Source organism: Spermophilus citellus (genome assembly GCF_964194105.1).
Source record: "Spermophilus citellus genome assembly, chromosome: 13".
NCBI lineage: Eukaryota > Metazoa > Chordata > Mammalia > Rodentia > Sciuridae > Spermophilus > Spermophilus citellus.
In genome coordinates this window covers 52618469-52634369 of record NC_138193.1, presented here as the reverse complement: position 1 = coordinate 52634369, position 15901 = coordinate 52618469, and the positions used below count along the sequence as shown (strand labels likewise).

The 15901-nt window shown below is 39.9% G+C and overlaps 1 protein-coding gene across 1 annotated transcript in view; it reads left to right on the top strand.

Annotated features, from left to right (window-relative positions):
• The window catches only part of LOC308632762 (uncharacterized protein C2orf78-like), a gene marked incomplete at both ends in the record, with an annotated part of 61836 nt that overhangs the window by 27005 nt on the left and 18930 nt on the right, over positions 1-15901 (top strand).

The following is a 15901-nucleotide window of genomic DNA, read 5'->3' as shown; positions in this document are numbered from 1 at the left end:
GGACACCATAATAGCCACCCACCATACATTTAGGAGACCTCCAGGAGTACATTGATGGAAGCTACTTTTCACTGCATTGGCAGATTGGTCCACCTACATCACCACATTATAATTTATTTCCCTTGTTTTTCTTTGGTCTCCTAGGAAAATACTTCAAAATGTACCATGGTACTAAGAGTTTAACTGTTCCTCAATTTACTGCAGGACTTAAACTTTGTATTCAGAGATTCTGTCCAAAACTCTGTCCTTTCACATATAGTTCATGAGCAACAGTTCCACCCTCTCCTAGTTCATGGTGTTAAGTGTTCTCACACTCTGCGGAGAGGGGCGAGATTTGAGAGGCCCCTATATGAGCAGGAGAGACTTCATGAAACAGTTTTTCTGTATTTCCCACAGAGTAGGCAAATGCTCTACCTTTGAGCCATGGTGCCATTATGATGTGCCAGCCCAAAAGTAAGACATCAAGTGATCATCTGTAACTAACAGGCACCTCCTAACAGAAGCCTGTCCATGGTCCTTAAAAACTGCTACTAGAAATGCCTTCACCACAGTTGGAAGGTTCCCTAATTAGAGTGTTTCTGCATAGAGGGAGCATCCAACTTACAATCTTTCTTCATTCCTTCCTTTGCAGTGATGGAAACTTTCCTAGGGATGGAGGCTTCCTTGGGATTGCAACCTCCCATTTTGTCTGCTACAACCTCCAGAATTCCCAAATCCTACAGTAATATAAAAAGCCAAATACTTGAGAGGAACTCACAAACTAAACATGGGGACATTTCAGTAATAACTCCAGTCCAGAGTTCTACTACTTTCTGGACATTGCCTCCAACTCAAAGCCAGGAACAAATTGTAAGAAACTAAATGAGATTAAAACCATGCTTTCAAAGCCTCTGGATGCCTACAAGTTTACCACGAAAAACCAGGATCCTCCACTATTCCCTTTAGACATTACTTAAATCCACCAGCTGCTGGCCTCCATTTGTCTTCTGGACCAAGGGGAGAAGCCACATTCTGAAAATATCCATCTGGGAAACAACAGCCTGAGTCTTGAGGACCAAGGCACACTTGAAAATGGGATTGAATCTAGCAGTGGTTTCGCAGATCTCACTGCCCTGGTAGAGGATATTCACCATCCTGAGCTTTTCAGTTCCTTGAAAGACTTTGACCAAACTGAAAGTCCCACAAAAACAAAATCCAATGACACCAGAGCCATCATGATGAATCAGGGGCAAGAAAACTCAAGTGTCATAAAGGGTCCTAGTCCTCCAGTGAGGAACAACAAACATAAAGCCTAAGAGTGTCCTGATGGAACTCCTCAGGCCAAAAGGTAACCAGAAACCTATAGTGTGCATTAGAAGAAGTTGTTCACAGGAATGCAGACAGTAGTAGGGTCCATGTGCACACAGCCAAGCACTCTAACAGCAAACCTAAGAAAGCTGCATCCAGCAGGAATGGCAAGGCTAAGGACCATGGGCAGGAGAAGACCAAGAAGACCAGAGAAAACAACTCCAGGAAAGCCCAGGAGAATAAGCAGCCAGGCAAATAAGTCAAACCAGAAGAGAAGCCAACCGTGCCCAAGATGAAGCAGAAGAGAAACCAACCTGAGCTTTGCCAAGAGACCTTTAAAAAGCCTGAGGAGGGGCCGAGTTGTACCTCAGTGGTAGAAGGCTTGCTTAGCATATGTGAGGCACTTGGTTCTGTCCTCAGCACCACATACAAATAAAATGAAGACATTGTGTCCATCTACAACTAAAAAAATGTTTTTAAAACATTAGGAAAAAATGAGTTACTTGGGGGATTATGCTCAATGGGAGCAGATGAGCCTGATTCCTACCTTAGGAGCTCTACATCCACAAGAATAGCACTTACCCAATAACAGCATCCACCTGCTGGACTCATTCACTGTTATATCCCTAACACCTAGAACCAGCTGTTCAATCAGTATTTATCAAAATGTTGAATTGACTGGATTTTGTCCTGTATTGGCTCCAGCCAGGACCTGACCAATACTCTATGCCCTCTGTTTGACCAGTATCTGCAATGCCTCCATTTCTTTAGGCATAATCTACCACACTCATATTCTGAAGGGAAAGAGTCAACAGAGAAGTAGATGGGGTACTGTTTACCTTAGGTGTGATCTACTATGTGCTGTGTAAAACTGTCTTCCCAGATACTTCTGCAAGGGATCCATGAGTTAAATAGTGAAGCCTTGCATTGGCATACATGTTAGTGTTTATTGGGGATGGGAGGGTGACCTACAATGTGCTTTCAGTCATCTTAAAGCCACACAGTCACTTTAGGAAACCCCAAGAGATATATACACAATTATGTTTGGCAGAAAAAAGGCACTGGAGCTGGTACACCTGAGCTGGATCTTTAAGTTATACTTTCACAAATAGGTTACCATAGAACAACCTTCCAGGGAGCTACCAAATAAATTTTTCAGAAAGTGTCCTCAGAGATAAGCTTTAAAACCAAAGAATAAACTTTCAAGGTGGTGACATACAAAATCTCCTATGACATAATGGGTAGCAGGCCTGCTGCACCTTACTGGAAAAAAAGGTGAGTACAAATTCAATCATATGCATACCTACAAGTAGAACATGGCACTCTATTTGCACTTGGATATATAAACACCTTTTCCTGGTTTCAGGGGCTGGAACTTTATCACGCAGGTGTCTTTGGAACCCATTGCTTTTGCACTATTGAAGCACGTCAGTGATCCCCACCCAGAAGACTCTTGCCATAATTAAGCTTCTCTTTGTCAGATCAGCAGGATGTCTGCAGAGGATACTGAGGTTGGTACTTTCCTCTTTTTTTAAAATGCCAGGTTTGCACACGAAAGGTGTGACAGAGTAGTCTGAAAGCTTCTTATTTTAAAAAAAAAAAAAAGATTTTTATGTTTTCTTGGTAAAAACTGTGAAACCTGTGACTGTCTAGAAGATAGAATGAAACTCCATTGGTATATGAACCTCCTACCGACCCCACTGGACTCCCATGGGTAGAAAATTAAGGGAATTTCTATCATCTTTGTTCAGAGGAAGAATTCTTAGGCATGAGCCACCTCTGAACCCTGCAATTAATAAATCTGCTTCCTGAAAATTGCTTAGGTGTCTGGCCTCTTCTGTCTTAATTCAACATAACACTTTCAACACATCTTATAGGTATTATTATAGTCTTACATTCTCTTCTAAGCAATAAGTCACTCCCTCAATAATACCTCAGGCTACAAATTTTGGGTAGAAAATTACACAAGCTGAAAACAAATTCAATGTCCTGGGTTTCAATCCCTGATTCGTATAGGAAGTCGGCTGTTTTACTTGAATCAGCAAATCCTCTTTGAATATGAGGTTTATGTGAGTGTAACAGAGGGGAGATCTCTTGGGAAACACCTACCCAAAAGCAAAATGATTTTAAAAAACAGAGTCAGCAGGATCACTGGTTTCTTTTAACTACTGGGGTTCACTTTCTTCCAGATCTATTTTCCTTTAAAAGCTAGGCACTGTAGAGATTCCTCCACTGGTCAGATTTTGCAGGAGTTGATTCTAGCCCCACTCACCAGCTTCTCACCCCTGGTCATAAATCCTTGGGAGCATAATTGACAGATTGGTAAAATGACAGATTGGTGTTAGTGGGCGTGCCACCAGGCATCATCCTGGAGGAAAGGAGATAAAGGGTCTTAGATGTAGTGTGCAGGAACTTTGAACATGGGACTCTGAAAGGAGCAGCTGCTGTGTGTCCTCTACACCACCCACTGTGCATGAGGCCATTTAAGGCTCTGGTCTCCTTGGGTTGTCACCTGACCAGCAAGGTCCAGCTCTATCCTGGCTACTTCATATGAAAGACCTACAACCTTAGGTGATTTTTCCCAGGAATGACAGTTTGGGCTTGAGTGCCTTCAAGAAGGGCACTCCAAGCACTTGTAGATGCATCCCTCTCTACTGTAAACGCCCCCTCTGCTCATTCCTGTTGCTTCCTTTCACTGCCTCCACAATACATTTTATCAATGAGGCAACTTGGGGACATTTTAGATTTGCAAGAGGCTTTGTGGGAGACACAGTGCCTCTGCATCTCTAGCAGTTCCCCAGCTTTTCATGACCATGAGGGGGGTTTAGAGGGAAAGTTCTATGAAGGAAATGTGACTTGAATATTGAGGAAACCACGTCAGAGAACTGGCATAGAGATGACAAACTCTAGGAAAGGGATGGAGTAGAAAACACAGAAACAGTGGCTAGATAAATGAAGAAAAAGGTGAGGATTCCCAGGGGCACTGTAATCCCGACTAAAGAAAAAAAATATGTGGAGGAGGAGATAAGATGGAATTATGGAAAAGACAAGAAAGAGACAGTTGACTTTGGGCTCTGAATTATAAGATGAATTATATAGCTGGTACAACCTAGAGAGTGCTGGCTAGGGAATACTACATTTTAATGCATGTCAAATACCCACTTTTCTTTTGAAGATTATGGAAACTAATGAAACTCTCAAGAAAATCTGGAGTCTAACTGGAAAGATTGTAAAATTACTGGAGTTTAGGACACAGGGAAAGAAAACTTCCAGACTGGGAACCATGCCTCTTCCCTACATTCAAAATTACTTTGTGCCCTTTTGTTATTAAATGAGTGCTTAGTTTTTCAATATAAATAAATTGTTATTTTAAGATCTAAATTCCAAGCTGATATGGTGGTACCTTCCTGAAATCCCAGCCACCCACCCCCCAACCCACACCTGGCAAAAGCATTTGATGACTGGGATATGTGGTCATATCAATCAGTGGCATAAGAAATATGAATGGGTTTCACTTATAACTAGAACTAAAGATAATGTTTCTCAAACTGGTTTAAAAAAATAAAGTAAAATTCAGCTGGGCCTGGTGCCTGTCATCTCAAAGTCCCAGGAGACTCAGAAGAATCACAAGTTTAAGGCCAACCTCAACAACTGAGCAAGGCCCTGAGAAACTTAGAGAGATTCTATCTCAAAAATAAAACATAAAATGGGCTTGAAATGTAGCTCAGTAGGAAAACATACCTGGGTTCAATCCTTACTGAATAAAAAATTAAATAACCTTGCCATGAAAATGAGGCACAATGTTTTAGACTGAAAGAAATAGTGGTTTAGTGAGCAGTAATAATTATGAACATTCATTCCCAGACAAGTTTCCCTAACCAAGTTTGGACACAAATATGAAAAAGTATAGCACAGAAAATGTCAGTTACTCAGATTAAATTAAAATAACCACACATAAAGTCACTTAACAATCCTCCTGTAAGTTAACAGAATGTGCTCTTACAGGTACTGGGATAAATGCAAATAGGTAGCCGAGAGGAAAAACGATGGAAGAAATACAAGGTACTGTACCTACTTTGATGATGCTCTAGGCAGAGCAACTTAATGATAGCGAATGACTACTTGAGGGTAGAACTGAACCCCTCTTGGCCTGTTCTCGTTATATTCATTGTACTAATCTAATTGTGCTACAAGGAGTGTAGGTTTTTGAATATGCCAATACTCTCATCATGATTTGAGCTTCCTTGATGCGGTCCACCTTCTTGTAGGAAACAGAATTTATTTGATAAGAACCACAACATATTTTTTTCTTTAAATATTTTCAAGTAGAATTTGGTGAGGTAAACACACTTTGTACTAGAATGGGCTGGGATGATGTTGGTCTTCTTTCTAATGCCATCTGTTTTCTCTTTTGTGTCTCAGAAATTCTTGGTCCTGACATCTGACCATGGAGGCTCCTTCCACATGAAGGCCAGGGGAGGGCTCTGTCCCATTTGGGGAGTACCCTGGAGGTGAATGAAAACATTTCACCCTGTTGATACTTCCCCACCTCACCTGGATCATCCACACACCCTGCAGAATACACCACAAATGCGAAGCAAACTAAGCCACCAGTGGTGGACAGGTCCATGAACCCTTGAGCACTAAGCAACTCTAAAAGTAATGAGTCCATTTGCTGTTATCCTCTTCCATTTTTTTTGCTGCCAGGGTCATTCTGGGGATTCATCCCAGGAGTGCCTCTGTGATCCCACTTACCAGGCTTTGATAACAGAACCCCCTTGGATAAGGACTGCCATACTCTGTTCTGTTACACTGGCTATCTTGTAAAAGAGGCCTTTGTTGAAACTATACAACTGAGGGAAAAAAAGGCTGCTGAATTGTGCTTGCCCTGAAAGCATTCTTGATTCTTAAGCAATTTAGTCAAGAAAAACATTATGTATAGTGGGTGATAATTCAGTTCAACCATAAAAACTATTGGCCATCTTTCCTCCTGTCATTGATGACTGCAATCAAGAAAATGGGGAAATATGGTGAGTATATCTTGATTATTAGAGGAATTTGTGGAAGACAGGAACTGACTTTCAAGTAGTCATTTAAAGAAGTCAATTTGCTGAAAATCCATTTACAAGTACAATGGAAGAAGGGAAGGAGGGCTGGGCTCTCAGGCCTGACCTTTTGACATCCACCCCATTTCCTGGACAAGCTTTGCTCCCATTAGTTGTTCCCTTGTACACATTCTAATTTCAGGCAAATTGAACTCTCATATTCTCAGGGCATTATCTTGCCCAAAGAGGTATGTTATCATTTGCCTTCTAACTACTCTTTCTGCCTTCCCTGCTTTTCTAGAAGGATTTCCAGTTCCTCTCTTCAAGTAGATTGATTCTGTTCTCTGTAAAACTCTCAGAGCTCTTTTCATCTGGAACACAACTTAGATCATTTACCCAATCATGGAGTTATCTGTCAATAACTATTTTCACTTCCCACAAGGTAGGACCTGAGTCTTGAGTCTCCTTCACATTTGTGTTCCCTGTGTAGGCTGAGCACAGTGTCTACTTGTATACATTGAATAAGTGGATTTATTGAATTGAAAGGAAAAGATTCGGCCAAACTTTAATTCATCATGGCTAGATGGCATCATCAGACTGCCGAATGACTGTGCACCTCCTAATCAAACATTGTCATTGTCCAACAGTTCAGACGTTGCTGTTGAATATGCAGAAATTTAATATACTTTCTAACTTTTTTTCTTAATATGAAAATATGGCTGTGAAACTTGCTCCCTAACCTTAGCTTGCTGGCTTTCTCATGGTTTCTCCATTGGACTCACAAACTGAATCCATTCTTGGTATCCTGAAGTACTTTATGACCCACTTGTTCATGCCTTTTTAGAGGGACCAGACTGGTTTTTGTTTTTTGAGAGGGGCAGGGTTTGGCATCTAAACTTTCTTCTAAAGACTCAATTTAAAAGTAAATAACTACTGAAGTCATTTTCCATTATCAAGACTACCTTATTGAGGACTCTTAGAAATTCATACCATGATATTCTTATGAGTTCAAAGAGAAAAGAAAAAGAAAATGTTCAGTTGAATGGGAAGGTTAGTTTTTCATCCTTCTTCTTAGATTCTGACAGAGAATCCCTAAATTTCTTAGAAATGCTCTGGAAAGTAGTAGTTTACACTTGTCTTACCTTGACCAACTAAAGCCTACCCTTTTCTTAAAGCATCAAGAGTATTGAACTCAAAAGTCCAAAGGTTCCGATAAATCAGATGTGGGTAAGACTCAAGACACAATTCATCCTTCACCAGCTGTGAGCCTGTGAAATGAATAAGTTACATGCTTCCAAAATACAATGGTGGAACAGGTATACGACGGTCTGTCCCCCATTCCAAAAGGGAGGAACAAATGAAGAATGCAGTGACTGGAGCAGGCATGGTAGCGCATGCCGGTGATCCCACTACTGGAAAGGCTGAGGTGGGAGGATTCCCAAGTTCAAGGCCAGACAAAAAAGGGAAAACATTAAGTCGTAAAGTTGGAGAACAATCTCTTTTGGTTCCATGTCCTGCACAGGTGCACACTAAGACAAGGGTTGGATCCCCCAAGGCCTCAGACAGCCCATTGCTATATTTTTGCTGGGCTCACTTTACCCAGCAGCTCTCAGAAGTTAGGAGTTTGCCCTCATCTTGTCCAGACTGGAATTGTTGGCTGATGGCTCTTTGGTTCTAGGGTCTTGAGGGGTGCCCTACTCCTACAATGCCAAGTCATTGCCCCAAAGGGAAGTCTCTTTGGTGGCTCTGATCCTGTGTCATGCCTCCATCTATGCTCTTAGGTTTTCTGCAACATACTGTGAAATCTAGGTAGAGACCACATGGCTCATATAATTACAGAAGATGAGAAATCTCACAGAAGCCTTTTTCCAAGATGGAGACCCTGGAATGCTGCTCATGTGGCTCAGTGGACATCCAAAACCCTCAGAACCAAGGAAGCTAATGGCATAATTCTCAGTCCAAGTCCAAAGACCTGAGAATCCAGGAGTCACTTGGTGCCAGTCTTGGAATCCATCCTCTAAAATGAACAGATTTTATTTCCCAGGGGCAGAAAAAGATGAGTGACTTACCTCTGTCTTTCTTGTATTATTTCTATGTGGACCCGAAGCTGACTGCATTGTGTCCACCCATATTGACGGTAGATATTCCCCACTCATTCTGTACAACCACATGTCAATTTCCTTCAGAACACCCCTGAAATTCTCACCCAGAAGTAATTCCTAACCATGTTCCTATTCCTTAATGCAGTAAAGCTGATACCTAAAATTAACAATCACATCTCCTAATGAGCTCTGGCTACAGGCTGCAGAAGACACTTTACAACACGTTTTTGATGCCATTAGAGTGAGATGCCCAATGCCCAACTCAATGTCTGAAGTTGCAGGGATTCCAGTGTCTTAGCATTGCTCTCCCAGTGTTAGCAGCTGTGAGGTCTGCTTGGAATGATTCAGCCTCATGGTCTCAGACTCTCCCCTCTCCAGTCCAGTTCCTACAATCCATGGATTGTGCCATGTGCAGGTGCCCAGGAAGCTGTGTCCACAGTTTCTCCAGTCAGCCAGTGCCAACACTGCTTGGGGAGTAGAAACATGTGGAATTCTCTGTGGAAAACTGGTAAATAAATAAATAAAAAACAATAAACAAACACACTCACTCTTTCCTGGACTGAGACTGTTTCTTTTTCCTTGACCTCCCAGGACTCTCAGAGAAAATAATCAGAATCAGTTTTTCTTTGTACCAAATCCTTCACAGAAGGAACCAAGGACTATATAGTGTAGTTACTCTGGATCTGTTGAATCTGTATTTAGTTACTTTCAGAGTCCCTTGACTTGAACTGATTAATATTAGAGTTAGAAAATACCAAACTTGGGCTGGGGATGTGGCTCAAGCGGTAGCGCGCTCGCCTGGCATGCGTGCGGCCCGGGTTCGATCCTCAGCACCACATACCAACAAAGATGTTGTGTCCGCCGAGAACTAAAAAATAAATATTAAAAATTCTCTCTCTCTCTCTCTCTCTCTCTCTCTCTTTCTCTCTCCTCTCTCACTCTCTCTTAAAAAAAAAAAAAAGAAAAAAAGAAAGAAAATACCAAACTCTAAATTTAGTAGAAGGATCTAGCCACTACCTATACCACCAAGTTCTGAGAACCTACTTTGGTAAGCCCTAGGAATATAAAATATATGTAAGGAACAGAGTATATGTCCACAAAAAGTGTCCAATCACTGTGGAGAGATGGAAGACACACAAAAAAAGATAAATAGCATTCTGATACGATGTACCATACAAGCACTAGGAATTTTGAGGAAGCACAGATAAAAGAATGGAGGCACTTAAAAGAATACATTACTAAGTGCTAATAAATCCATGAAGGAAAAGCAACAGATTTAACCTGAGTCTTAATGAGAAGGACTTAACAGTGGAGGGAAACTGCTTTAGGCATGAGCAAAGGAAGAGAATGGTGCTCCACCTGTTGCACTGCAACAGGGCTGTGGCAGTTACCCATGCTGTGCATCACAGGGGGCCTTGTGGTTGGTCTCAGCATCTCTGCTTCACAGACCCTCCCCAGAAATGCACAGTAGCAGGCACAGTTGTGAGGGATTCAGGGAACACAAAAGAGACCATGCTGTGGTGGGAAGGGCATTTACTTGTGCAGATGTTTGACTTTCCACTGCCTGGAGTTGAATGAGTGCCCCCAGAATCGTGACAAGCTGTTTTCTCCTTTGGCAGACAAGGAATAAATTTAACCATTACCCGCATTGTCATAACCAAGCAAAGTGCTGGGTCTGATTACTGCAACATGGAGAACAAAGAACTTTTCCTCATATAGAATCAGCAGAGTCTCACCACACTGGGCTGGATTCATGGAAGCAAATCTGGGCTCTCTAAGGGTTCCTCACTTCTTCTATCTTTGTGTTATAAACACTGCTTGTTTCTTTCTTTGAACGGATTATATCTACTTAATTTATTCTTTTTCTCTCCTTTGGATACAGTTCTTCTATATCTGACTGCTTCTACTAAGAAATTGGCAACCTTTTCCAGAACCTCTAAAACTGCTGTTAGGTCCAGCTAATTAATGTCCATCCTAAAAAAAAAAAAAAAAAAAATGGAATTCTCAGTTTTACCAGGGCTAAATTCTGGTAGCTATGCTAAAGAACGTGGAAAAAAAGAGATGAATCTTTCTGATTGTCTCAGTCACAGTAGATTCCTCCCATTAGAACAGCTTCAGGGGATAGGGATGTGGCTCAGTGTGAACAACTCTGTGCTACTTCACTATAGCAACTGTGTCAGAGATGAGTTGATCTTACTGGGGCTCTATCTTTGGTTAAGATACATTACAAGAAGAATGTATTTGGTATAAAATTAAAAATTATGAACACGGAGATAAGACTTTACCAACTTCCTGGACACTATGATCAGGGCACACTGCTTCCTATAGGAAGGGCTTTGTTCCTGTTTAAGATCCTTCCTCTCTGGGATGGCCTCTTTTGTTGGTCACAATTCCTTCAGCTCCTGAGCTGGATTCCTTTTAGTAGTTTCTCAGACATGAAGCTTCTTCTTTACATCAACATTTCTTTCAAGTGCAGTGTTCTTCACAGTCTGAAAGAGCCATTGCAAAATTGGCTGTTGTGGCTTTCTGTGGTCATTCGCATGAAACCAATGATAAGCAGTCCTCTAGAGACAACCTGGTAGATTCATGAACTCTATGTCTAAACTGATTCACTATGTAGGATGGCTGTCCACTACTGCAATGTCATTGGAGAGTAGCAGTACTTTCTTGTTGCTCTTCATTTGGGATTTCTATGAGAAGGTATGTGAACACATATGTAAATTATGACCGCCCTTTAGTGGTACTATTTCCTCCTGGGATCTTCGACTCTGCACTCCTCAGCATGGATACCAGTATACTGAACCAGCTCTGATATATTATGCACAGATATCGTGAAAGTTTGCTGCAAAGAAAACTGAGTTGGTTCAAATGGCAAAATCAGACTCCTTTTTTAGCAGCAAGATCTATCTATGAACAATTTTATCATTACTTGACAACCATGGTTGGCTGCCTGTGCACATACAAACCCTTTGAGAAAGGAACATATATTGACCTCGAAATCCTAGAAAAACCTCTAGTAGTACAGTACTACGATAGTTTAAATTTAGTCTATTGCCCTTCTCTATTAAGCTTTGCTGCTTCCTTTTCTGGTGCAGGAAAGTACAGAAGAAAGGACAATAAACATGAGCTGTCTTCGGGAAAAGAAATGGAACTAGTATTGGGAGCACTTATTCTCAGAGGGGTTCCTTGGCTTCAAAGTCTTTATAGGAAGTAAGGTTCATCATTCTTCTATCCCATGATCACAGCTGTCCCCTTATCAAAGAACACAACCACATGATAAAAGTTAAATGAATGTTGACATACAAACTGAACATGCCAGATTAAAATCCTTCCTGAATTCTAGAGAGGCCCAGTGGCTCAACTTGTGCTTCCCTATTCATTTCGCTAACAGACTGCCATCTTCAAGGAATACTCAGAATGGCCTTCTGTCCATGGCTCAGGAGGGCCTTGGTGTGGCTAACTATATTTCATGATTTAGATTTTCAGCTCACTAGTAAAAACTGACCTCCTCACCATGCTCTGCCTTCCACCAAATTATACATGAAGAGAGACATCTGCTTTGTGGTGGGATTTTCCACATTTTTGTAAACTAGGAGCTGCACAGTAGTAGACAATCCACAAACATAATCATGCAGAATACTTTGATGCCTCTGTGAAACCAATGTAGATATTACCCCGTTTTCTTAAACAGGAGCAACAGTACCAAATTCATAGGATACACCACATACGACTCTAAGAGTACTGAGTAGCTGATGGCCTCCTGGTAGGAATTTGTTGAGGAAAGAAGATGCTTCTGTTTATACAGATAGGCTTTCATGAAACTATTGTATGCGAGTGTATATGAATATGTATATATCTGCTTTTTAAATGTTCAGGCCTAAATACACTAACTGCAACTTTCCATTCAAAAGTAATACTGAGGCACTTTATGAATTTCATATGAAGTAAACTGTCTTGTTGAAAATATAAATTTTGAGGGGCTGGGGTTGTACCTCAGTGACAGAGAGCTTGCCTAGCATATGGGGAGGAACTAGGTTTGATTCGCAGCACAGTAAATGAATAAAAATAAGTAAACAAATAAAGCCCACCATCAACTGAAATAGTATTTAAAAAAATAAATTTTTTCTTTACTACTACTGAATAACTCTCCTAGTCTTAAAAAAAAGAATTCGTATCATTTGAGGAATGAACATGAATTTATTTATCATTGTCTTTATGGGCACATCCTTAACTTTCTTTAATTTCCTATTCATTCAAACAAAAACTATGTTATTGGATAAAAGAAATCCCATTCGTCCATTCATAAACTGAATTAATATGTATTGCACTCCTTACCATGTGCCAGGTATTCTTCCATGTGCTGGTTATACAGTTGTATCTCATATAATATACCTGCTTTTACAGAGTTTACATCCCAGAGAAGAAGACTGACCATAACATTATAAGCAATATATACCATCAGGTGCTAAGAAGAAAAAGCAGGGATTGGGGACAGAATGTGGAGGTGGTTGCTATTATACATAAGGTGGTTAGGGAAGGTCTGTCTATAGAGGCAATATAGGCAGAGAATCTCATAAGAATATAAGCCATGCCACTAGGAAAGAACATTCTGCAGAGAGGTTAAGGCAGTGAAAAGGCCCTGAATGTTAACTTATGTGGCATGTTAAGGAATAGCAGAGGCTGGTGAGGATGCAGCATACTGATTAAGAAAAAAGAGTCATAAGAACTCGGAAAGAAAGGCAGAGACTATTTTATAAAAGGTCCATTTAGCCTGGTACAGATATGTAAATGAGGCCACTAGTGAGGTTGAGAAGAAGAGTGGGACAATTTGTCTTACCTGTATGAAATACGAAGCTATAATGGGAAGGCAGGAATGAAGAGGACTGAGGGAAAAGCAGAGAGACCAATTAGGTTATTACTATATTCCAGGCAAGAGTCTTAGGCTAGTCTCACAGATGACGGACAAGTGGTTACATTTTGGATTCAGTCTGTTTTGAAGATAGAGAAATTAGGATTTTTTGATGGCTTGTATATTAGGAGGAAGAAAAGAGAAGAGTAACACATGACTCCTACATTTTTTTTTTTCCCTGAACAACTAGGTGAATTCTGAGATAGAGATGTGGCAAACTGGAGGAAGGTTTGGAGAAGCATGGACTCGAGTTCTATTTTGTTCATGTTGGGTTCAAGAGGTTGAATAGAAAATTAAACTTCACAGTGTAATTTAGGGCTTGAAAATTAATCTGGGAGTCATTAGAGAATAACCATGGCATTAGATAAAAATCACTTAATGCAGCTGAAAAAGAGAAAATGGCAAAGGTCTGACCCCTGGGGAATTCCAACATTAAGAAGTAAAGAATACGAATAAAAAACAAAAAACTTACCACTGAACTAGATGAAACAATCAGGAGATTGGTATGCTGTAGCAAGGTAACCAAAGGGTTTCACACAGGCGGAAATACTTCTACATGTTCTCATGTGTATGTAGAAGCTCAAAGAGTTGATCTCCTAAGAGAGAGACAAACATTGATTAGCAGAGGCTGGAAAGAGTTGGGGAGTGCAGTTTGGAGACAGGATGGTTTATAGGTGTAAGAGTGCTCTTGGGGGGAAAAAAAGTAATGTTTTATAGGGTAGGGAAACTGAGTTTGACAACAATGAACTGCATATTTCAAAATGACTCCTTATAAAGTTTTTGAATGTTCTCTAACACAGATATATACTTAAGATGTATATATAGGCCACTTACCCTATTGTTATACATAGTGTGTAAACATATATATTGAAATATCACCCTGTATACCATGAATATCTTCAATTATGTATCAATTAAAATATTTCAAATCAAATAAAAATTCAATTCCTCAAAATAAAGATGAAAAAAAAAAACAAACCAGAACTATGTACTCATCAGGTTGTATAAGAAATCTTTTTTAAAATTAATTAATTTTATTTTTTTGAAAGTTTTTTAAATTTATATATGGCAGCAGAATGCATTACAATTCTTATTACACACAGAGAACAATTTTTCCTATCTCTGGTTGAATACAAACTATATTCACACCAATTCATGTCTTCATACAAGAACTTTAGGATAATGATGTCCATCCATCACACTCACATTTCTAATCCCATGCCTCCTCCATTCCCCTCCCAACCCTCTGCCCTATCTAGAGTTCCTCTATTTCTCTCATGCTCCCCATCCCTACACCACTACGAATCAGCCTTCTTATAACAGAGAAAACATTTGGCATTTGGTTTTTTAGGATTGGCTAACTTCACTTAGCATTATCTTCTCTAATCCATCCATTTACCTGCAAATGCCATGATTTTATTCTTTTTTATTGCTGAATAACATTGTATTGTGTATAAATGCCACAGTTTTTTATCCACTCATCTATTGAAGGGCATCTAGTTTGGTTCCACATTTTAGCTATTGTGAATTATGCTGCTATAAACATTGATCTGGCTGAGTCCCTGGAGTATGCTGTTTTTAAGTCCTTTGGGTATAGATCAAAAAGAAATAAGAGAGCCTAAATAGGCAAAGAAATCCTTAGCAAGAAGACTGAAGCAGGTAGCATCACTTTACTAGACCTTAAACTATACTACAGAGCAATAGTAACAAACATGGCAAGGTATTGGCACCAAAACAGACTTGTAGACCAGAGATAACAGAATAGAGGACACAGAGACAAACCCATATGAGACAAAGGCGCCAAAAACATATACTGGAGAAAAGATAGCCTCTTCAACAAATGGTGCTAGAAAAACTGGAAATCCATATGCAATAAAATGAAATTAAGTCCTTATCTCTCTCATCATGCACACCATGCACAAAACTCCACTCAAAGTGGATCAAGGACCTAGAAATGAAATCAAAGTCCCTATGCCTAATAGAAAGTAAGACCAAATCTTTATCATGTAGGAATAGGCCCTGACCTCCTTTACCCAGACTCCTATAGCACAAGAAATGAAAATCAAGAGTCAATAAATGAGATGGATGAAAACTGAAAAGCTTTTCTCAGCAAAAGAAACAACCAATGACGTGAAGAGAAAACCTTCAGAATGGGAGTAAATTTTTATCACACGTAAATCAGAGCACAGATCTCTAGGATATCTAAAGAACTCAAAAAACTTAACACCACAAAAACAAATCCAAGACTCCTAAAGCACAAGAAGTGAAATCAAGAATCAATAAATGGGATGGATTCAAACTGAAAAGTTTCTTTTCAGCAAAAGAAACAATCAGTGAGGTGAAAAGAGAGCCTACAGAATGGGAGCAAATTTTTATCACATGCAAATCAGAGCATTAATCTCTAGGATATCTAAAGAACTCAAAAACTTAACACCAAAAAAAAAAAATCCAAGACTCCTAAAGTGTCTTCAAATTGGGAGAAAATCTTTATCACATGCACCTCAGATAAAGGATTAATCTCTAGGAAATATAAAGAAATCAAAAAACTAGACACCAAA